We start from the raw sequence: 12,731 nt of genomic DNA on the forward strand, positions 1-12,731 counted from the left end.
GGTGGCGTCAGCAGATAAAGTTGGTGGGAACTTATCAAGCAACTGAGCATGAGCATTATGACCGCACAATTCGTAGTTGCTACTCCGTGATTGACTGAACTTGCGAAATTGTACAGAGAACACAATGAATGGGGCTTGGGATTAGCTACCCATTCTCAATGTACACGTTTCGGGAGCTCAAATATTTAAAGTCAATAACGGCGCCGGCCACGTCCTTACGGTCATATAGGAATGGAAGGATTGTTAGTCCGACTCTCGTTGCTACTAGAGACCGAGTATACCTCTGCATCTCCACGATTGTCTTGGGATAGGATATCGTCTTAGTTACAGAGGATAATTTATCTGGATTCACTTTGGTAAGCGATGCGATCTATGGGAAGGGAAATGACACTAATACGAGTTAAAATTTAAAAAACATGCACGCCCGGTGGCATATGAAAGCTAAGGAGATTCACGTTTTGGACGACCGCACGGAAGCGCAGCACTCTGTACTCACTTGTTCGATGGCTACATCAAACTATTGAAGAACTCGCTTTTTTTCGACCGCGCGCGACATGCGCATGAGCCACCGAACACAAGAGAGATACTTTATTTCTTTCCCGACGACTAAAACACGCACTGCACTTACTTGTTCGATAGCTACTCTTGTTACCGGTCGCGCAGTGCAGAACAAATATTTCGGCCGATCGCGCGATCATTCTGCAGTCCGAAACAAGAGAAATCACGCACTGAACTGATTTTTATTACCGGCCGCGCAATGCAGAACAAATATTTCGGCCAATCGCGTCATCGTTCTGCAGTCCGAAACAAGAGAAATCACGCACTGAACTGATTTTTATTACCGGCCGCGCAATGCAGAACAAATATTTCGGCCGATCACGTCATCGTTCTGCAGTCCGAAACAAGAGAAATCACGCACTGAACTGATTTTTATTACCGGCCGGGCAATGCAGAACAAATATTTCGGCCGATCGCGCGATCATTCTGCAGTCCGAAACAAGAGAAATCACGCACTGAACTGATTTTTATTACCGGCCGCGAAATGCAGAACAAATATTTCGGCCGATCGCGTCATCGTTCTGCAGTCCGAAACAAAAGAAATCACGCACTGAACTCAGTTGGTGGGAACTTATCAAGCAACTGACTGCAAAAAGTAGATTCGCAACGATCGTATTGATAGCTATTCCAGCGGAACATTCTCGCCATTGCCTTCAGAATTACAAGTAAAATGTTACGCTACAGAAAATTTATTTGCATCTGTGGTGTCTGCAATGATTACTTGGTGGCTCGTATGTAACTCACGTGTAGAGATGCCGCAAATTATTCGATTACTTCGATTAATCGATTCATCGTTGTGATTAGGTTGTGATAATCGATTAATTTTGAATCGATTACTATACCCAATATTGTCAGTTTTGCTGGTAACAACACTTTTTAATCACCTTAAAAATCGTCGCCAATATCTTTAATTTGAATCTGTGTTAGTTCAAAGCCAAACCTTGAAAATATGCATGAAAAAAAAGTACTCAATTTCGGGAAATAATGTGATTATTGAAATCAAACAATTTTGTTCACAGTTGATTTGACAGATCTTATGGGCATTTTTGCTGGCGACGATTTCGGCGACGATTTGCTTTGCGACGATTTCAAATCGTCGCGGCCGATAATTTGGGAAATAGATAATATCATTCGCAACGATGTCGACGGTATTGGTTACAGAGAGGGTTGATACTGAGATTTTGAAGAAAAATATCAATAATGTACTAAAGACACAACGTAAAATTGCAAATAATATACATTTCATATAGCTACGCAGTCCTACGTCACCTTTGGGTACAACTCAATGCAGCTTTTTTCAGTTCACCCAGAAGCCTGACTTGATATCGATATGGATTTCAGGTAGCCTAGACGAATATTTGCCATTATGACAAATAGTGTACTGATAGCTTTAGAACAAACATTTGATCCGGGTACACGTACAAATGTATGTCCATTTTTAAGGCACAGCACTACGAACGCTTGAAAATGAATAACTCATTTACCTGAGTTGAACAAAACCTTGCCGGTTCGCCTTGTCCAGTTAGTTCATTTCCTTCTCTCGTTAAACCAGAAGCAGTCGTGTTTCCCTTTTTTTGTGAAAATGTTCCGGACAGACAACATGGCCTCATTGCGATTCCAATTGCCCTGCGAATATTCCTCTGAGAATGGAACCTAGCGTTCCGTCGGACGGGAATATCTCGCAGAGGCAATATCACGTTTCGAAAATACTTTGTTGTACGTAACCACGCTGGGAAAAATAACTAAGGTAAGTTTCAGAAGAAACACTACAGACTGGATTTTGAACTGCTAAATCTTTGCCTATTGTTCGAACAAAATTAATAATGTCAATACTGAGTTTTAAACAATAGGCGGAGAATACAGTCGTTCTAATTACTTTATTTAGTTTCTACCGAATTGGTAGAATATTCTTACAATAACTGCGACATTTGTGACCTGCTTCCACACATTTATATGTATATTTCTACTCTTTTTTTCCAGAATACAAACATTAAACAGGCCGATGGATTTTATTACCCGACCATCAGGCATCAACGTTGGACTCCTTTTGTCGAATGGGCCATTGTTCAAAAGCTTCCTGTATATGTATTTCAATGTTGAATAAAGTAACTTTATAAGCTTTAAACTAATTAGTTTAGTGTTTTAACGTATTGTGATGGCTACTCCCTAAACTTTCAATTCTGTTTAATGCACTCTTATCTGATGTAATTTGATCGTATAAAGTGTACAGATTCCCTCTATGTGAACAGAATTGGAGGAAGTACAAATCAGACAGCGTTATGGTATAACGAGGTATTTGACGTATTCCGATTTCAATTGGATCTATGAACAATAAGGTGGCTCAAAAAACAAATTTACACATTTTTTGATGGGCCGCCCTCTCATTCTGTTCTATTTGATGCCCTGAATCTATGAGCAAAATTTCAGGCAAATCGGTCAACGTTTGCTAAACTCAATGGTATACCAGCTATAGTTTATATGGCAAATATATGGGGAATAGTCGTAAAACAGTAATATGGAGCTAGTTGGCACCATTTACGATGAAGAGCTATTATGATATTCATTCAGTTCTTGTAGAATTATATACAGAACGTTATGATGAATGTTATAAGCATTTCACTCAAGCCTTGTATGGGTAAATTTATTACATAATTGGTATACGAGAAAGGCAAAAATAAAGACTTTTTTTGTCAAACTCAAAATTCTTCTAAAGTTAGGCAAAAAGCCACAAGATACAAAAAAGTGACGGATAAATGATTTTGCACCCGTTCCGCTCAATAACCTACTTCGATCTCAAATAGTCACAATGTACCAGTGGGAGATTTGATGTTGAGCCTTTTCGCCATTTGTTAATAAAATTTTATTTCCCTCTTCAAGCGCTGGAATTGGCTTTTGAGGTTTTTTTAAGAACTTTCGTTAATTTCCAAAAGGGTTGCGAACTGGGATCGAACTTCGAGACATTATTCTCAAAGTTGGTATTTCTCAGAATAGAGGCACGTTTTTAAATTTCATTTTGCAAATCTCGCCAAATAACTTTCAACGCGGGATCGCGAGTTCTTTGGTATTGCCTTCGCCTCACATTTTTACGACGGATAAGTAGCTGAAGATCGTCGTCAATAATAATGGAGTTGATTTTAATTTCACATTTAGGAATTGCATTTCCTCTGGCTTCTACAATTAAATTTGTCAAAGATACGAGAGCATTATCAATATCACTTTTGGTATCGAGAGGAATATCAACATTACGTACGTTTTATATAAATCCCAATCAGCTCTATGATAATTAAAAGTAGATTTGATTGGATTATTAATGGCTTCTTGTGAGATTTCAAACGTCACAGGAAGGTGATCAGAGTCAAAGTTAGTATGAGTTACCAATTGGCCACACAGCTGACTTGAATCCGTTAAAATTATAGAAAGATTTCGACTGGAAGAAAAACAAGTTGGTCCATTGGGATATTGAATAGTATAATATCTCACAGAGCAATCTTCAAATAAAATTTTACCATTGGAATTGCTTTGAGCATTATTCCATGAACGGTGTTTGGCATTGAAGTCACCAATTATGAAAAACTTGGATTTGTTGCGAGTTAGAATTTGAAGATCAGCTCTCAACAAATTTCTATGCTATCCATTGCACTGGAAAGGCAAGTAGGCAGCAATTAAAGAGAATTGTCCAAAATTTGTTTTAACAGAAACTTACAAGGTTTAGAAAACTTTGGTTTCAAACGAAGAATATAATTTATGTTTGATACGTTTATTAATGACAATGGCGACCCCACCACAGGCGCTGTCAAGACGATTATTTCGGTAAATAAAATAATTTGAATCTCTTTTTATGAAAAGACCAGGTTTTAAAGATGTTTCAGTTATAATGGCAATGTGCATATTATGAACTGATAGGAAGTTGAATAATTCATCATTCCTTACCCTTTAACCCTTTATAAGGCAGTGGCAACTATATTGCCACCAACAAATTATATTTTTTTCTATTTATTAACAAGAGCTCTACTTATTATTTCCCATGAAGTGGCTTTATTTGCTTCCTAGTAACACCCCAGATGAATTTAAGCCATAAAAAAATTTAAATGTCAATTTGAGAACAGTTTTTCTACGAAAAGATCATAAGTTTCGAGTGGAAAAAGGATTTTCAGTTATACCTAACTCTTTAAAAAAACGACAAAGATATATTTTTTCCCGTTGGTATAATTTATTTTGAATCTCCTGTGTTAGATTATTACGTGATTAGCGTGAAAAAAGCTTTGCCTTTCTGTATATTTGATTTTTGAATTTTTGACGAAATTGTGTTTTTTCCCTTGGGAACACAAAAGCGCAAAAATTTTTTTTTCACTTATGTGTAATGCGTTTTCCGACTAGGACTCTTCACCAGAAAATGTAACGTGCCTTGATTTGACTGGTTTTACATAAAACCTAATTTTAAAAAATCTTTTATTTATTTTTGTTGTTGCCTGTTTTCCCACTTGCCGGGCAGTGGCATATATTGCCACCAATATTGTCCCGCTTGACGGGCAGTGGCAACTATATTGCCACCAATTTTTCAATGTTTCTTAACTGTTTAATGTATTGCGGATCTTTTCAAAATTTTCCATTTTACGGATTCCGCAAAGTTCTTCCGCAGCTGTCAAAGTTCTACCGCAAGCCTGCAGATCTTCGACACACTGAAACAAAAACCTGGTATTTGGCGTTGTCATCGTAGAGTGCCATGCCAAACAACAGAGAAAAGGCATGAAGTGACAGCTGCGGTAGTTTGAATATTCAACCGGAAAGAGGAAAGTTTTCTCTGGAACAGCAATATAACAAACATCTTCTTCTTCTTCTTATTGGCATTACATCCCCACACTGGGACAGAGCCGCCTCGCAGCTTATAGTGTTCATTAAGCACTTCCACAGTTATTAACCCTTTATAAGGCAGTGTCAACTATATTGTCACCAACAAATAATATGTTTTTCTATTTATTAACAAGAGCTCTACTTATTATTTCACATGTAGTAACTTCATTTGCTTCCTAGTAACACCTTAGATGAATTTGAGCCATAAAAAAATTTAAATGTCAATTTAAGAACAGTTTTTTTACGAACAGATCGTAAGTTTCGAGTGGAAGAAGGATTTTCAGTTATAATTCGTTAAAAATACGACAAAGATATATTTTGGTATTGGTATTTAATTATTTTAGATCTCCTGTGTTAGATTATGCTTTGCCTTTCTGTATATTTGGTTTTTGGATTTGTGACGAAATTGTGTTTTTTTTTCACTTATAATGCGTTTTCTGACTAGGACTCTTCACCAAAACATGTAACGTACCTTGATTTGACTGGTTCTACGTAAAACCAAATTTTTAAAAATCTTTATATTTTTGTTGTTGCCTGTTTTCCCGCTTGCCGGGCAGTGGCAACTATATTGCCACCAATGTTGTCCCGCTTCGCGGGCAGTGGCAACTATATTGCCACCAATTTTTCAATGTTTTTGAACTGTTTAATGTATAACAAACATACATTTGAGTTTAATACCATGTCAACATTGTGTCCTATTGTTGTTTTTGTTAATTTATTGCTTAGATTCGTCTGCCTTATAAAGGGTTAATTGCGAGGTTTCTAAGCCAGGTTACCATTTTTGCATTCGTATATCATGAGGCTAGCACGATGATACTTTTATGCCCAGGGAAGTCGAGACAATTTCCAAACCGAAAATTGCCTAGACCGGCACCGGGAATCGAACCCAGCCACCCTCAGCATGGTCTTGCTTTGTAGCCACGCGTCTTACCGCACGGCTAATATAACTATATAACAAACATACATTTGAGTTTAATACCATGTCAACATTGTGTCCTATTGTTGTTTTTGTTATTTTTTGTTTAGATTCGTCTGCCTTATGAAGGGTTAAAGAGCGGGCATTTCAATTTAAAATTTTCAAATAATGATCCATTAAAACGAAGTCCAATAACATTTTTTTAAATAAATTTGATACCAACCTGAACAGCTTCAGTTTTGGTATTTGCTTTGAAAATTGCATCAATCATGTGATGCAATTGTTCATTTAGAAAATTAAAGTTGGAAGCAGACATGCTACCTGAGTCGTCAAAACGAACTTTATTTTCCGTTGAAGAATGGGTATAAAAAACATTCATCGTCGGTAAATTTTCAGAAAAGAAATTTTGCCTGCCTGTAGCGATGCTTGCATAGGTGGGCGTGTTTGAAAAAATGTAATTCGACGAACTGCTCGTTACTCGGTGAGAGGTAGAAGCAAAATTTGTTCGTTGATTGTGGTGGCTGGTGGGTATGAATTGCTCGACCAGCAAATGATTGCGGATTTTGAGCGTTTGAAATATGTTTACCCGGCGAATCTGAGATCCTATTGGAATTACACGTCATCAATTTTGCACGGAAATTCAAAACTTTTTTGCGTGAAGGGCATACCCAGAAATTGGAATCTTCTCTCACAGGACAGGCTTACTTGGCGTCAGAGGTTCCACCACAAATCATGCATTTAGCATCCATGTGGCCATCCATGTTTAGTTCCGCAACAGATACCACAATTGGCGGAATCCTTTGCTTTTCCTCATGGATCGAATCACCAGGGCTAGAGGTAGATTCGATTTGCTAAATTTCTTCATGAATCAAATCGAACTGATTGCTCAGTTCGATAGGAGAAGAATTATTTCCAATGTTAGAGTTACGAGGAACACCTGAAGTCTCCAGCTTCCTTCCATTTTTTCCGCGCTTTGACAGGACGGTCTTGAAGCCTTGTTTCTTAGAATGAAGTGGAGAATTCAGAGACTCCCCCTTCCTCTTGTTTTTATTAATGCTCATTGCTGAGCGTGGAGACGTGACCTTCTAAGAGGTTTTTTTTTTCCAAAACGGTGTCCCTGCAGGATTACCACCGCTTGTCGGAATTTTACTTCCGCAAACGGGTCCAACGTAAAAATAGGCACATTTTTCCAAGGAAAAATCTCGTAAATTTTTGGGGGAAATTCTTCGACATTTTCTATGGTAATTCTTCTGAACTTCAATGGAAAATCTCATGAATTTTCAAGAGAAATTCTTTACAGTTGCCTAGTAGAGAAATTGTAACTAATTCTAGAAGTAAAGTGTTCTGAATTTCTCTGGACGATTCTTCTTTCCGACTTCTGGACATTCTATTGAATTTCCAAGGGAAAATCTTTTAAATTTTCAAGGGCGTTCTACGAATTTTCACGAAAATTGTTCTGAATTTTTCGGTGGAGGCTCATTAATATCAGCTAAGACATTGAAGGAGCATTCGATAACACATCTCACAGTTCAATGAAAAATGCTATGTTGAAACGAGGTTTCGATGTATGCAGTGTTGATTGGATTGGCGAGATGTTATCAAAAAGAGAAATATCAGCCAACCTTGGAAGCTCACTTACATCTTACATCTTGAGGAAGCATTCAGTAAGACTACAAATGCTTTATGGATAAGTAAGGCGACATTCGGTACAAAGTGGGGACGGAAGCCAAAAATGATTCAATGGAATTATACGGCGATTGAGAAACCCAGAATTTCATGTGCCGCATTAATATGGTGGCCAAAAACAAAAGAAAGGGTGGTTCAGAAAAGGTTGGAAAAACTTCAAAGATTGGCTACTCTTTCAATAACTGCACTATGGTCCAGGATACAGATTTACGCGGAAAGATGCATTTTACGCCAAAACTATAATTTTTAGAAAAAACTGTTATTCTACAAAATTGTTCGAAATAGTAAGGCCATCATTATGGTGCAACCAAAAAATAGGGTGGCCCACCATTTAAAAAAAATTAGATTTTTTTTTTTTGGGATATTGACATGTTATGTTCTACAAGTTGTAGCGCAGCTTATTCCAATCAATTTTGTTAAAAAACTTTTACTGCAGCTCTTAAGTTGGCTGATTTAGAGCAATTTTACCTAATTGTATTAGGGTGTACCTCACAAAAACAGTATTTTTGATCTACTTTTTTTGTTTTAGATTTCTCGAAAAAGTCGTCTTCAGGTGACTTTTAGAGCTCAAAAAAATGCAACTTTTGATGTGTAAATATGCTCAATATCTTCTACCGATCAAAAGTTATAATCGTTTTTCTGTCAAAATTACATTTTTTTCATAAGTTGATATCTCCGGTTAGGGCAGACCAAAAAAATATGTTTGCACGGCATTTGAAAGAGAAATTCATATTCCTTATTATGTCAAAAAATTGGAGATATGTTATTTTTGCCTATCTCAAATTTTACCAATTTTACTAAAATCATGTTTGACGATATTCTTATAGCAAAACACGCGTTTTGGAAAGCCCCAAAAGTCTTCAGAAGGTGACATCCGTGAAAAATAAAAAATGAAATGAGCAGATAATAAATATTGTTTTTTGAGGGACACCCTAATTCTGGTAAGTAAAATTACTCTGAACAAGTGAGCTTACCATATACCGCAAAATAAAAAAAAAATAAAAATTTCACATTTTTATAAAATGGCCCACCCTATTTTCGGTAACTCTATAATAAGGGCCCGAGTACCCAGAACAACTTTGTAGAACATTTTTTTTTCTTAAAAGTATGCTTTAGGCCGAAAATGCATCTTTTCTCGTAAATCTTGCAATACGATGATAATAATAAAACTTATAAAGAATGTTAATGCTGTAGATTTTTTATTTTTCATTTCTCACAAATGTCATCTTCCGAGGGCTTTCCAAAACGCGTGTTTTGCTATAAGAATATCGTCTGTCGAGTTATATCAATTTTTTGAAAAAACATGATTTTAGTAAAATTGGTTAAATTTGAGATAAAAAAATAACATATCTCCAATTTTTTGACATAATAAGGAATATGAATTTCTCTTTCAAATGCCGTGTAAACATATTTTTTTGGTCTGCCCTAACCGGAGATATCAACTTATGAAAAAAATGTAATTTTGACAGAAAAACGATTATAACTTTTGATCGGTAGAAGATATTGAGCATATTTACCCATCAAAAGTTGCATTTTTTTGAGCTCTAAAAGTCACCTGAAGACGACTTTTTCGAGAAATCTAAAACAAAAAAAGTAGATCAAAAATACTGTTTTTGTGAGGTACACCCTAATACAATTAGGTAAAATTGCTCTAAATCAGCCAACTTAAGAGCTACAGAAAAAGATTTTTAACAAAATTGATTGGAATAAGCTGCGTTACAACTTTGTAGAACATAACATGTCAATATTCCAAAAAATAAAAAAATATTTTCTAATTTTTTTTATATGGTGGGCCACTCTATTTTTTGGTTGCACCATAATGATGGCCTTACTATTTCGAACAATTTTGTAGAACAACAGTTTTTTTTCTAAAAAATATAGTTTTGGCGTAAAATGCATCTTTCCGCGTAAATCTGTATCCTGGACCATAGTGAACTGGTGCAATGAGAAGCACGCCGAATAAAGCACTAGACGCTTTGCTCCACGTGCTACCATTGGATCAATTTATTCAGTTAGAAGCAGAGAAAAGAGCCTCTTCGAAGGTGACCTCCCAACAAACATTCACTAGTTGAACTAACATCAGTATGATGATTTAATTCAGCGCTGTGTTGAATTATGTCTGTACTATTTCTTATCACAACTTCTGTTCAAGCATTGTTCACACAATTTTGGCGAAGTTATACAACTACATCATCTCATTTTGAAAAACAACTTTATTAACTGATTCGTTAAACCTTTAATAAGCATTTTACTAAGCCTCAATTCAGCTACATGTGAATTCTTCGAAAATAATAACGCATAGAAGGTAACATCAGTAAGATCTTCAATGAACGTATTTTGAAGCAATTGCTATTTTCATATAATCATTTTAAAATTTTCCTAAATCGGGTCTCGAACTGCTGTCATTTGATCATCCGCCGGTAACGTTGTCATCCGCGCCATCCTTGATTTGTTAGATATGGCTCACTCAATGCATAACATAAATAATCTTATTGCTGAATATGAATCATAATTGGACTCTTATTCAATAAGTCGATCTGTCAAACTACAGTTTGTTAATAACTGTACAATTTTTTATTTCAACCATTGTTCAACCAGTCATAACCATCGCACACTAGGAAAAATACGTAAAAATAATGTCGATAAACGATAAAATAAAATCCGTCCCCAATGCTATTTATGAATTTATGAAAATAAAATCAATGTATATACGGCCTTCCTCAGAATCTCTTGATAATCGGTTGCGATATGATTGTCAAATGCTAAGATAATTTCAATTATTTCGCCTCAATAAAGATCAACATCCATGCGATAATATTGGGATTCCACACATCAAAGATTCAATAATTTTCCGATGTTATTCAACGGCGTTATGTCCGGCTTTTAGTAAATTTAGTTCCGCATGAATGCATGATTTTTTTTTATTGCTCCAGCAGTTTTGTTCGTTATAACCTCCGACAGTTTAATAAATCACGAAAATAAAAAGCATGTCTTGAAAATAAATCATTATTTTTCTATAAATCAAATTTCCCAGATCTAGAACCCAGATTTTCTCTCAAACTGAAAAAGCATGTTTTTTCCCACTGTGCGATAGATCAGATAAATTTTAAATCCAATGGTTAAGAAGAACAAAGGTTAAGAAGGATGTCTAATGCCTGCTTATTAACTTACTATTCAAACTCAATTCGACCACCCTTTCAGAGCATCACATCATAGTCGAACAGAGAACTTTAAAAATCATTAGTTCAGTACATTGTTAAACTTCCCCAATGTGCTGAAATGTGATAAAACGAAAACATAAGTTCGACTTCAAATAAAGGTAGTAAACAAATAAATAGGCCATGTCGAATATTAGTTAGATTAAATGCTGAAATGAAATCTGTCTAGCAAATTATTCAGTATCCATTTTATTCAGCTACAAAGATCACAAATAAACAATAATTCAACCTAGATGCTTATTTGTAGCTTGTCGTTGTTTGTTGGGCTAAAAGGACATCTTAGTATTCTAAACAAAATAAATATCATCTCACTTATCACAAACGACGATGACTGGATGAGGAGAAGATACAACTTTTGTCGTTGTTTAGATGTAATTAATCTTGAGCGAAATACATGGGCAAACGGTGGACCAAATCTTCGCTCAGGATCAATTGTATTTTACACCGATGGTTCAAAACTGAACAATCAAGTTGGAGCAGGCGTGACTGGCTCAGGGATAATCATTTCGATTCCCATGGGCGAATGGCCAGCTGTTTTCCAAGCTGAAGTTCAGGCCATCCTTGAATGCTCTAAATTATGCTTACGCAGAAATTATAGGCATTCAAGTATGACAGTCAAGCAGCATTGAATGGTTTGAAATCAGCAATATGTAGATCTAAACTCGTTTGGGAATGTGTTCAGTCACTCCAAACCTTGGATAGTCGTAACAAAGTGAACCTGTATTGGGTTCCTGGTCATTGTGGCATTGACGGCAATGAACAAGCTGATATGCTGGCCAGACTTGGTTCATCTCGACAATTCATGGGTCCCGAACCAATTTGTGGTGTATCTGCGTGTTCTCTTCGAATGGAACTCAAATCTTGGGAACATTCTAAAATAGAGGACATTTGGAAAAACACATTGATTGCGGCAGGCAGTCTAAACGTTTCATCACACCAAACGTATTTATCACTCGCAAAATTTTAGATCTTTCGAAAAAACATCTTAACACATACACAGGCCTTATAACAGGCCATTGCCCGAGCCGATATCACTTGAAGCTGTTAGGAAAACTTCAAGATGATGTATGTCGTTTCTGCGGCATACATGTAGAAGACTCGGAACATCTGTTATGCCATTGTCCGGCAATTTTTAGAAAGAGATTACAGTTCTTCAACAAGGGGCTGATAGAACCCTCAGAAGTTTGGAGAACAAGTCCCAATATGGTAGTACGATTCATCAGAACCATAATACCGCATTGGGATAATGCTGGTAGTCAAGGTAATGCAATTCCTCTAAATAGTAATGATGCGTCAACTTGACAAAGCTAGACCAAATGGGGCATATATCACAATAGCTCTAACAAATGGTCACAGTGATTAAAATACCCAACAAGGAAAAAAAAGTTAAGAAGGCCGAAGGATTGCTGATTCGTCAATTTGTTTTACAATACCTCCAGCATCTCTGTAGGTGTTTATTGGATTTCGTCTCATGGTGAGAATAATATTAATGTTCCTTGAAA

General features: G+C 36.3%; 1 long non-coding RNA gene across 1 annotated transcript; it reads left to right on the forward strand.

The window, feature by feature from the left end:
* The first annotated feature begins 949 nt into the window (after positions 1 to 949).
* Positions 950 to 2,687, forward strand: LOC134210509 (uncharacterized). Its single transcript, XR_009978833.1, has 2 exons — positions 950 to 2,305; positions 2,539 to 2,687. It is a non-coding gene; the product is annotated as an uncharacterized LOC134210509 (long non-coding RNA).
* Positions 2,688 to 12,731: the final 10,044 nt, after the last annotated feature.

This window comes from Armigeres subalbatus, chromosome 1 (genome assembly GCF_024139115.2).
Source record: "Armigeres subalbatus isolate Guangzhou_Male chromosome 1, GZ_Asu_2, whole genome shotgun sequence".
In the NCBI taxonomy this organism is placed as follows: Eukaryota; Metazoa; Arthropoda; class Insecta; order Diptera; family Culicidae; genus Armigeres; species Armigeres subalbatus.